This window comes from Chrysemys picta, unplaced genomic scaffold, assembly GCF_011386835.1.
Source record: "Chrysemys picta bellii isolate R12L10 unplaced genomic scaffold, ASM1138683v2 scaf1798, whole genome shotgun sequence".
Taxonomy (NCBI): domain Eukaryota; kingdom Metazoa; phylum Chordata; order Testudines; family Emydidae; genus Chrysemys; species Chrysemys picta.
In genome coordinates this window covers 2,087-12,000 of record NW_027054503.1, presented here as the reverse complement: position 1 = coordinate 12,000, position 9,914 = coordinate 2,087, and the positions used below count along the sequence as shown (strand labels likewise).

Genomic DNA, 9,914 nt, shown 5'->3' with positions numbered 1-9,914 from the left:
TGGGTGTGGGAGGGGGTTTGGGGTGGAGGCTCTGGGAGGAAGTTTGAGCACAGGCTCTGGGAGGGAGTCTGGGTGCGGGAGGGGGTTTGGGGTGGAGGCTCTGGGAGGAAGTTTGAGCACAGGCTCTGGGAGGGAGTCTGGGTGTGGGAGGGGGTTTGGGGTGCAGGCTCTGGGAGGAAGTTTGAGTGCAGGCTCTGGGAGGGAGTCTGGGTGCGGGAGGGGATTTGGGGTGCAGGCTCTGGGAGGAAGTTTGAGTGCAGGCTCTGGGAGGGAGTCTGGGTGCGGGAGGGGATTTGGGGTGCAGGCTCTGGGAGGAAGTTTGAGTGCAGGCTCTGGGAGGGAGTCTGGGTGCGGGAGGGGATTTGGGGTGCAGGCTCTGGGAGGAAGTTTGAGTGCAGGCTCTGGGAGGGAGTCTGGGTGCGGGAGGGTTTTTGGGGTGCAGGCTCTGGGAGGAAGTTTGAGTGCGGGAGGGGTGCAGGCTCTGAGATGGAGTTTGGGTGCTGGGTGCAGGCTCTGGGTTGAGGCAGGGGGCTGGGGTGCAGCAGGGGCTGCGGGCTCTGGGAGGGAGTCTGGGTGTGGGAGGGGTTTGGGGTGCAGGCTCTGGGAGGAAGTTTGAGTGCGGGCTCTGGGAGGGAGTCTGGGTGTGGGAGGGGTTTGGGGTGCAGGCTCTGGGAGGAAGTTTGGGTGCAGGAGAGGTGCAGGCTCTGAGATGAGTTTGAGTGCTGGGTGCAGGCTCTGGGCTGGAATAGACGGTTTGGGTGTGGGAGGGGGCGTGCGGCTGGTCCAAGGATGAGGAGTTTGGGGTGCAGCAGGCAGGCTGACCCTGGGCTGGGGCAGGGGGACAGAGAGGAGGACTCCCCCCAGCCCTCTCCCTGCTGGCGACAGCGAGCTCTGGGGGAGAGGAAGGGGGGGCCTCCTCACCGACCCCCAACACGACACTCATCCAAGCCCCCCCAGGCTGCTGCTCAGGAGGTCCAGCCAGGATAAGCCTCCCCCTCCCCTCCCCCGAGTCGACTCGGAGTCTCCTGCCGGGGGGCGGGGGGGAGGGCTGCCATGCGCTCCTCCCCTCCTCCCTCCACAGGCGCAGCAGCCGCCTCAGCCTGCCCCCGGTGCTGCTTCCTTGTAGCCGGCTGCGGCAGCGGCTGGCGAGGGAGCACAGTGCGGAGCTGCAGGGGGCAGCCGCCCGCTGCCCAGGGAAGGCAGGGGCGCTTGGGGGAGGCGCGCGGGGGTGGCAGCCGGGGCCGGGAGAGGTGCGTGGGGGCGGCAGGCGGGGCTGGGAGAGAGACCCGGCCCCGAACATTAGTGGAGTTGGGTCCCCTGGGCCCTGAATTTTCTCAAGCCCGGGCACCATGGGCCCACATAACTTGCCGTCCCTGGGGGTACAGGGGGTACATCAACTCATCTAGATATTTGCTTAGTTTTACAACAGGCTACATAAAAAGCACTAGCAAAGTCAGTCCAAACTAACATTTCATACAGACAATGACTTGTTTATACTATCTACTATATCAGTGTTTCTCAATCTGGGGGTGGCAACCCCCAGGGGGGTCATGGGATGGGTTTAGGGGGGTCACAAGTTTAGGGTCGCCATTGGGGGTGGCAAGCAGGGCCCCTGCAAATCTAAGATACATGCAGAAGCTGAAGCCCAAGCCAAGCCCACTGCCTAGGTTTGTCAACTTTGTAATATTTAAAAACCGGACACTCATGCAGGAGTGCTGGACCTCTTCTGCCCCGCCTCTTCCCCCCGAGGCCCTGCCCCCCATTTGGTCCTCTTCTCCCCTTCCACTGTTGCTCACTGCTCTTCCCCTCTTCCCCGCCCAGGTCAGGAGCAATTTGCCTGCTGGGAGCTGCAGCTGCATGATGTGGGTAGGTGGCGGTCCCGGTTGAGTAGGGGCTGGTGCGGGTGATGACCTGGCACCTCCCCACCTCCCTCACCCGCAGTAACTGGACTTTGGGTGTCCAGTCAGTAGATCTGACCGGACACTATCAGATCCCCTTTTCAACCAGATTTTCTGGTCGAAAACTGGGCACCCGGCCACCTTACCACCGCCCGGGGCTCAAGCTGAAGCCCGAACCCCGCCCCCTGGGACTGAAATCAGGTACAATAGTCTGGAAAGGTTGAGAACCACTTGCTGCAGAGTAGATCACTCTTTATGAGCACTTGTTGTCTTCACTGTTGTAGCTGTGTCGGTCCCAGGGTATTAGAGACACAAGGTGGGTGAGGTTCTATCTTTTATTGAACCAACTTCTGGTAGTGAGAGAGACCAGCTTTTGAGCTACACAGAGCTCTTCTGTCTCTGTCTGAAGAAGAGCTCTGTACGGCTCAAAAGTTTGTCTGTTTCACCCACAGAAGTTGATCCAATAAAAAAATTGGACCTCACCCATCTTGTTTCTTTCTGAGCATGTCATTTCTAGCCATGAGTAAGGGCGGGAGCTGTAATTCTTGGGTAAGCCATACACAATAGAGATGGGCGATCCAGGGACAGGAAGTAGTTTGGAGCTGTGCGATACCGTATAGTACTGACACCAATGTAGAATGGTCATTAGTGCCAGGATGTGATTACCTCTGCGATCCTGGAGGGGCTGTTGCAAACCACAGTGGGGCTCCAAGCAGCCAGAAATTCCTTGTTCCTCTGTTCAGTCCATTCCACATTCTTTCTGTCCAACTGTGCAACTGAAATACATGTTAATAACACTCTTAACTTTCCATTCTGCTTCCTGGCTTCTGCTCTCATCCCTCTTTACTGGACAAAGCCCTTTGTTTGGCCTTTGTTTGGCTGATCCAGGAAAGCATTTAAGCACGTACATTATTCTAAGCAGATGAATAATCCCAGGGGCTTCCGTGGGACTACTCGCCTGATGAAAGTTACAGATGTGCGTAAATGTTGTGCTGGATCAGGGCCTTGACCCCAAGAGTAAAATGGCTCTATCAAGTGGTGACTGGAATCTAGCCAAAACACTTCAGTGGCATAGAAGTGGATTAACACAGTCATGAATCAAGCCCCAGATTTGGATCCAGATTTCCAACAGCCATCAAAGTTCTGGGGCGTTTGGGGTACAGGCATCTCGAACTGAACTAATTGGTCTGATGGCGTTGAATCCCCTATCATCGTGTCCCACTGACCCTTCCCATTCCCACTGACGGAATGAGCTCTACCAGTCTCAGTTTGCGGTAACGTGTGTTGCCTTTCTCTGTATTCCCCCCCTCCCCTTTCCTTTCTTTGAAAGTCAGGGCTAGAATTACGGGATGACTATCAGACGCTTGTTTCTAGATCCACAAAAAAACCAGCACTCTGTTCAAAGGAACAAATACCGAGCCAGATGCTCTACTTCTTCCTCAGGCACTATCCTGAACGGGAGCTTTGCCTGAGGAAAGTCTCTAGCATTTAGCTCCCAGGAGGGGGATTCAGATGCTCATCAGTGCTTCTCTTACTCTTTTGGCGCCACGCAATAGAGACGAGGTAATGAACAGCCCCTGCTGCCTTTGAGCTGATCGCCTTGACGGGATCCCCACAGCGGATCCCCAGCACTGCAACCAGGTGTCCGAGCCTGGTGAATGGAGACGCTTCCTAATTGTACAAAAGAGGAGAGGAGGAATCCATTACCACTGCAGGGAAAGCGGGCTGTGTCTCCTAGGCAAGGAGTCTATATCCACACAGTCCCTTTCTATAATGGGGCGTGATCCTCAGCTCTCCCTCTTCAGAAGAGGCTTGGGAGCCAGAAGAAGAATATAGGGCTCGATCCCGCACCACAGACGTCCACTGGAGTTTTGCCACAGACGTCAGTGGGAGCAAGATCAGGATCATAATGATCTGTAACGGCTGAGGTGGGCTGGAATGGAGAGGCCTCTTCCTGCAGCTGCACAAGAGGAAAGTATCCCATGGTACTAGGATGAGGAATGGAGGCAAACAGGGAACCAGCTGGGGATGAAATGTCTTCAGTCTCTAGGATTTTGAAATCTCTTTTCTCTGAAATTCATTAGATCCAACCATAGAAAAACCCGTTCTTCCTGTGCCCCTTGTTAGCTGCCTTTCCTGCATTGGAAAGAGGTGGCCTATTCCTCCAGGGCACTGGATTTATCTTCCAAGTGTATCAGACGCCAACCCATCTCAGTCAGGATGATGGACGAGCAACGAGATCGGTTTTTCCTCCGCCTATTAGGGAGCATTGCACTGTGGGGCCCATCAACATACTTCTAAGCAGGAAGTTTCTCTGGCGTGGGAGAGTGCCCTGTAGGTCTAGTTTGCAATCAGGTCACTAGAAGTCAAGAGTTACTCACATCCAGTTTGACTTCTGTGGCCACGAAGTTTAGGAGCAGTATGCTGCTCCATACAGCTCTCTCCCGCTGGCAAGCTTCCCTGGACTGCATCCAGGAGTCCATGAGCTGCAGGAAAAACAAGACAGGTTAAAAATAACAGGGGGAAAGGGTGTATACAAGTGATCCCCAAAGGATAATCTTTATTCTGGCTGAATCTTCTCACTCTTACAGATACAGGCTGCGTCTGTTTTGTGCAGACTCAAAATACACATGGAATTCTTCTCTTCGAACGAAAGCAAAGTGCATTTCTCTCTGAGGGCCCAGTCACACACCCGCTGAAGTCAATGAAAGTTTTGACATTGATCTCAGGACCGATCCAATGCCCATTGAAGTCAACGGAAAGGTCCCCATTTGATTTCAATGAGCATTGGATCGAGCCTTTAATGGATGCAGGATTGGGTCCTATGTAAGGAAGGGAAGGGTCAAGTCTTCTCTGGACAAGCCACACAATCCAGCATTTCATTCAGCAAAATAAGAGCAGCTGGAGGAAAACTTCTATTCTTTCATGATTGCAGACTTTGGGCCAGCCCTCATGCTCTGTAGTTAGCGGCAGTCTTGGTTCCCATTGCACCCATTGGTTCTCACTGTGGGACAGCTGGAGCTGGGAGTTCTGTGGAGGCCAGGTGCCAGCCCTCACGGGGGACTAGAGTCCTGGCAGCGACCCCTCCAATTGCATCAGGAGTGGCAATGATGGGCAGTAAAGGGAATAATGTCCTCATTTGGAAAGGACACTGTGATGTAAGGGCCACCTGGAGACAGGAAAGAAACTGAGGGTAACAATGGAGGAGATTGTCAGACCTCACAGATGGAAATAGAAGACTCCCCTGTGCTACATGAACCTTGTCACATATGCCCTAATAGAAGAACCCTGTGGAGGTGGGGCACTCCGTTCTTTCCTTAACTCTCCTTTCCCTCACAAGCTCTTAACAAGATTTTCCTGTTCCTCTTCCCTACCTTACCATCCTCCAACCGGCATCTCCAGATCCTGTTTACCTGCAAGATCCTCTCTAGCTCAGCCGGAACTGGATTTTCTAAAATCAGACTCTGGAGCATCTCGTTGAGGGTCTGCAATGTTTCAATGAAGAGAACCTGAAAGGAGGGGGAACCGTTATGCTCAGCGCCACAGAGCTGTGGATTATACAAATAATTTATCTTATGGGCTTGAGGCAAGAATCACAGGGTGAAATTCTTTGGCCTGTATTATACAAGAAATCAGGCTAGATCAGTGGTGGCCAACCTGTGGCTCCGGAGCCATATGCGGCTCTTCAGAAGTTAATATGCGGCTCCTTGTATAGGCCCCGACTCCGGGACTGGAGCTACAGGCGCCAACGTTCCAATGTGCCCGGGGGTGCTCATCAGGGGCGTAGCCAGGTGGAGGGAACAGGGGCAGTGGAAAAAAAAAGGCGCCACCCGCGGCGGTGCTTTTACCCACCCTCGGCAGTGGGACCTTCACTCGCTCTGTGGGTCTTCGGCGGCACCTCGGCGGCGGGACCTTCACTCGCTCTGTGGGTCTTCGGTGGCACCTCGGCGGCGGGACCTTCACTCGCTCTGCGGGTCTTCGGCGTCATTTCGGCGATGAAGCTTCAGTGCCGCCGAAGACACCCGGAGCTAGTGAAGGTCCCGCCGCCGAAGTACCGCCAAGACCCGGAGCGCCGCCCCGTCAGTAAAAGCGCCGCAGCAGGTGGCGCCTTTTTTTCCCTGCTCCCGGGTGAGTAAAATGAAAAAGGCGCCACTTGTGCTCGGTGGGGGAGCGGCCGCTGCCCCGCTTCCACCCTAGCTATGCTACTGGTGCTTACTGCTCAACCCCTGGCTCTGCCACAGGCTCTGCCCCCGCTCCACCCCTTCCCGCCTCATCCCCTGAGCCTGCCGTGCCATCGCTCCTCCCCTCCAGAGCCTCCTGCACGCCACCAAACAGCTGATCGGGACGTGCCGAGAGGGAGGGGGAGGCGCTGATCAGCGGGGCTGCCAGAGGGCGGGAGGCGCTGGGAGTGGGGTGGGGGAGCTGATGGGGGGCTGCTGACATATTACTGTGGATCTTCAGCAATGTCCATTGGTAAATTCTGGCTCCTTCTCAGGCTCAGGTTGGCCACCCCTGGGTTAGATGATCTAATGGGCCTTTCTGGCTTCCAAGTCATAAACCAATAGAATTTATAGTTCAGACCTTGTCCTAAGACAAGGTCTATAAAAATAAGGCCAGATCCTCAATGAGTGCATATTGACATAGCTCCATCAGTGGGCGTGAAGCTACACGGATTCATACCAGCGAAGAGTCTGGCCCATACTTCTTGTACACAATAATTGCTAAATAATTAGCTACTTCACTTATTCAATAATGTGGGTGCCCTGAGCACAAGAGAAACAGTATTTAGATTTGTTCTGGGCAGTGAATCCTTCAGGAATCTCAAGAAAACTAGCCTCACGTTTCAACTGATATTGGCCTGCCGTGATTCAAAGCTGTGCTCTTGACAATCACCCAGAAAGCCAGATGCATCGTTATATCCCTGCCTCATTTCCATTATAAACCAAAGGAAACTGAGAACAGAAAGACATCTGCAGTATAAATGACCCTTTTCTTATAATTGATCTTCCAAATCATCCCCCAAACCTAATGTAATGAATTCATCAATGCCTCCCTTGGGAAGATAACATGCAGCAAAGCCCTTACCAGAGAGTAAGGAAAATGTTATAGCAAAAGAAAGTCCTACATTGAAATGAGATTTTTTTAACATTAGAAATAAATATCACTTTCATAAATATATCACCTTGTCTTTGCAGGAGTGCCGCCAGCTTTTCTGCTGCCCTAGGCGGCGGAAGGTCCCGCCCCAAAATGCCGCCCCCCACAGAGGCGGCGGAAGGTCCCGCCGCCGAAATACCGCTGTGGTCACCACCCCCCAAATTGTAGCGCCTTAGGCGACCGCCTAATGGGTTGCGCCGGCCCTGTGTCTTTGCCCTTTACTCCTCTGGGTCTTAGATACTATTCACTCCAATGATTTGGTTAGAGAGAGCATATGTGAGCATGCGGGATGTGAGGCAAATTAAGTGTTCTAAATTCTATTGACTTTGGTAGTGAATTTGGTCCAGTGTCCGTAATTTCTCTCCCCTCAACTTTAGAGCCATAAATGGCTTTTCAGAATTAAAAAGCGCAGGCACTGAAAGCTTTAGCAACTCTGACAGTACGGGTCAGATGTTTAAAGATTTGCCACCATATTTACACCCACAATTTGCAGGCGCAGCTTTGCTCCTACTGGTCTTTTCACCCGTCAAGTTGATCACTTCAATGCCAAAGTACTGGATTTAGGTATGAAATCAGGTATTTCAGGTGCCCACGTGAGCTAAGGTGTAACTGCAAATAATTGCAGGTCACAGGTAGGGACTAAAGTAAAGTTCAGGCTGAAAATGTGGCTGTATCGAGTGCCGCAGGACCCCAACTTTATTCAGCCCCTTCATGCAAGAGGACCTAGCTGTGGGAGGTGCCACACATCAGAAATACCCGGTCAGTGATCAAACAATAGCCAGCCCCATTTCTGGGGCAAGCACTAAGTACGTTTTCCTCATTCCACATGCCTCATTCTAGCTTCACCACCCAGATTGGGATCCCCAGTAGTTCCCTAGTAAATTGAAAACGGATGGATCATTTTCATAATTGGGAATGTGGCAGCTACTTGCTGTATGCATGGGACGAATGATCAGGGCCACGTCACTGGGGCTAAAGTCCCCAACTGATACTCCACAATGGCGTTCCATGAGAAATTTCGCTGACAGTGTAGTCACATATCACCAATATGGGCCCAAAGTAAGTAACAGGAAACCATTCTTCAGTTACCTTTGTGTACTGGCCGCTTATACCCCTGATTACTCCTTGCACCTGCAATGTCACTAGAAGTGGCAGGGAAAACACGCTCTTGAGGAATGTTCTCAGCAGGACCCATCTCTGGTGGGAGCTCATGGCCTTCACCACATGCTTTTTGCTGGTAAAAGGAAGAAGCCTGGATTGGACTTTGAGGTGCTGAAGCGTAACGGAGGCATCAGATGGTGAGCACATGAACTGAGGGTTATGCTGAAGGAGTGTGAGACTAAGAGACATCTGGACTATACAAGAGAACAAGATCATGTGAACAGTAACAATGTAGAAGAGTAAGACACTGGCAAAGATTAACAGAATACAGGAAAAGCACGGGAGGGCAGGGACTGGTGACCCGAATAGTAAATCCGGCTCAGAAACGCTACAGAAGAGAGTGAAGGAAATGACTCAGCTGACACCTCCAGAAAGAAAATCATCTCAAAATGTCTGCAGAGACTCTTGGCTTTGAATCACATGTGGAGTAAAGAGGATTACAAAGTTACTGGGTAGAAAATCATCAGTCAGCCATGCAATAGTCCCCCAGCTCCTCCCCAAAGAGTCCTCAGCATCTAAAGAGAAAAAGGCACGAAGTGAGGGACTGCTATTGGCAACTCTGGTCCCACCGAGCATGGAGTGAGAAGCCAGGTGTGAAGGCTGGGCAGTTAAATGAGAAGTCACGTTACCTCAGCTCGATAATGATGGCCATGGCCTGGAGCCGTATGGTGCTGGAGAGAGAGTCCCGGGGTTCTTTCTTAATCATCTCCTGTAAGTCACAAAGGGGCAAACATAGAAAATGAGACACAAGTGCTCCCAGCATCAGTCCTACTCCCTCACACATTCGTTGAGGAGGTTATACAAAGCCCTGGCATCACAGCTAACTCTGGAGGCCTCAAAAAAGGCTAAATTAGCCACAGGCTTCTCCGGAGTCTCCAATAAATCCCCAGCTAAAAGAACATCAGATATTCCAAAAGTAACAAGGAGCCCAGCCAAAACCCAGGATCTTCCTTTCTGATGGAAGAGCTCCCAGATCATGAAGCTGCTCAGCCAGTGGTGTTGTCCAAAGGGATCTCATCTGTTTCTACCCAGCCACAAATTCACTCCCTCATTTCCTCATCCATCTCTGTTCACTCATCTCCTACTTCCCACCAACTAGCATCCTCTCTCTGTCCATTCACACTAATATTTCCAGTCAATCAGCACTGACCTCAATTTTACACACTGAAATAATTGCTTCAGTGTATACAACAAAGTTCTTTACAACTCTCCAGATTCCATGGACCCTAGCGTGGGGTGAGCAGCTAAGTATTCTCCACAGTTCATCAACCTTTTCCAACCAACAACACGGACCCTGTGTATATTATTTACTCACCACAATGGCTCCTGCAGTGTCTGATGCAAAGTTGTGAATAAAAAAGTCAGGCATGTTATGCCAGTTGATGCTCTTGCTGAGAACAAACAAGAGTCTTAAGAAACTTTTTTTCATAATGAAATCCTAAACCAAAATGAGAAAAAATATATATCAGGGTGAAAGGGATTTAGATAGAGAACATCATCGGGTAGAATATTCTACCTTCATTCAAAACCCCTCCACACGGAACACCTGGTAGATAAATTAACAATGTTGCAGAGCAATGAATAGTCAGGATCAGAAATCGTGGTGAGTTGAGGATGATGATGTATCCGGGCAGCACCTACAATATACTGGGCTCTGTCTGCAAACAAAGGAAGACACAGGCCCAGCTCCCAAGAATTGAC

At 51.6% G+C, this 9,914-nt stretch overlaps 2 long non-coding RNA genes across 2 annotated transcripts; both read right to left on the bottom strand.

The window, feature by feature from the left end:
• Positions 1-2,564: 2,564 nt before the first annotated feature.
• LOC135980085 (uncharacterized) lies at positions 2,565-4,343 on the bottom strand. Its single transcript, XR_010597316.1, has 3 exons — positions 4,280-4,343; positions 3,434-3,569; positions 2,565-2,674 (listed from the first exon to the last, which is right to left on the bottom strand). It is a non-coding gene; the product is annotated as an uncharacterized LOC135980085 (long non-coding RNA).
• A 950-nt stretch (positions 4,344-5,293) lies between these two features.
• Positions 5,294-9,412, bottom strand: LOC135980086 (uncharacterized). The gene is made up of 3 exons (XR_010597317.1): positions 8,843-9,412; positions 8,142-8,286; positions 5,294-5,407 (listed from the first exon to the last, which is right to left on the bottom strand). It is a non-coding gene; the product is annotated as an uncharacterized LOC135980086 (long non-coding RNA).
• Positions 9,413-9,914: the final 502 nt, after the last annotated feature.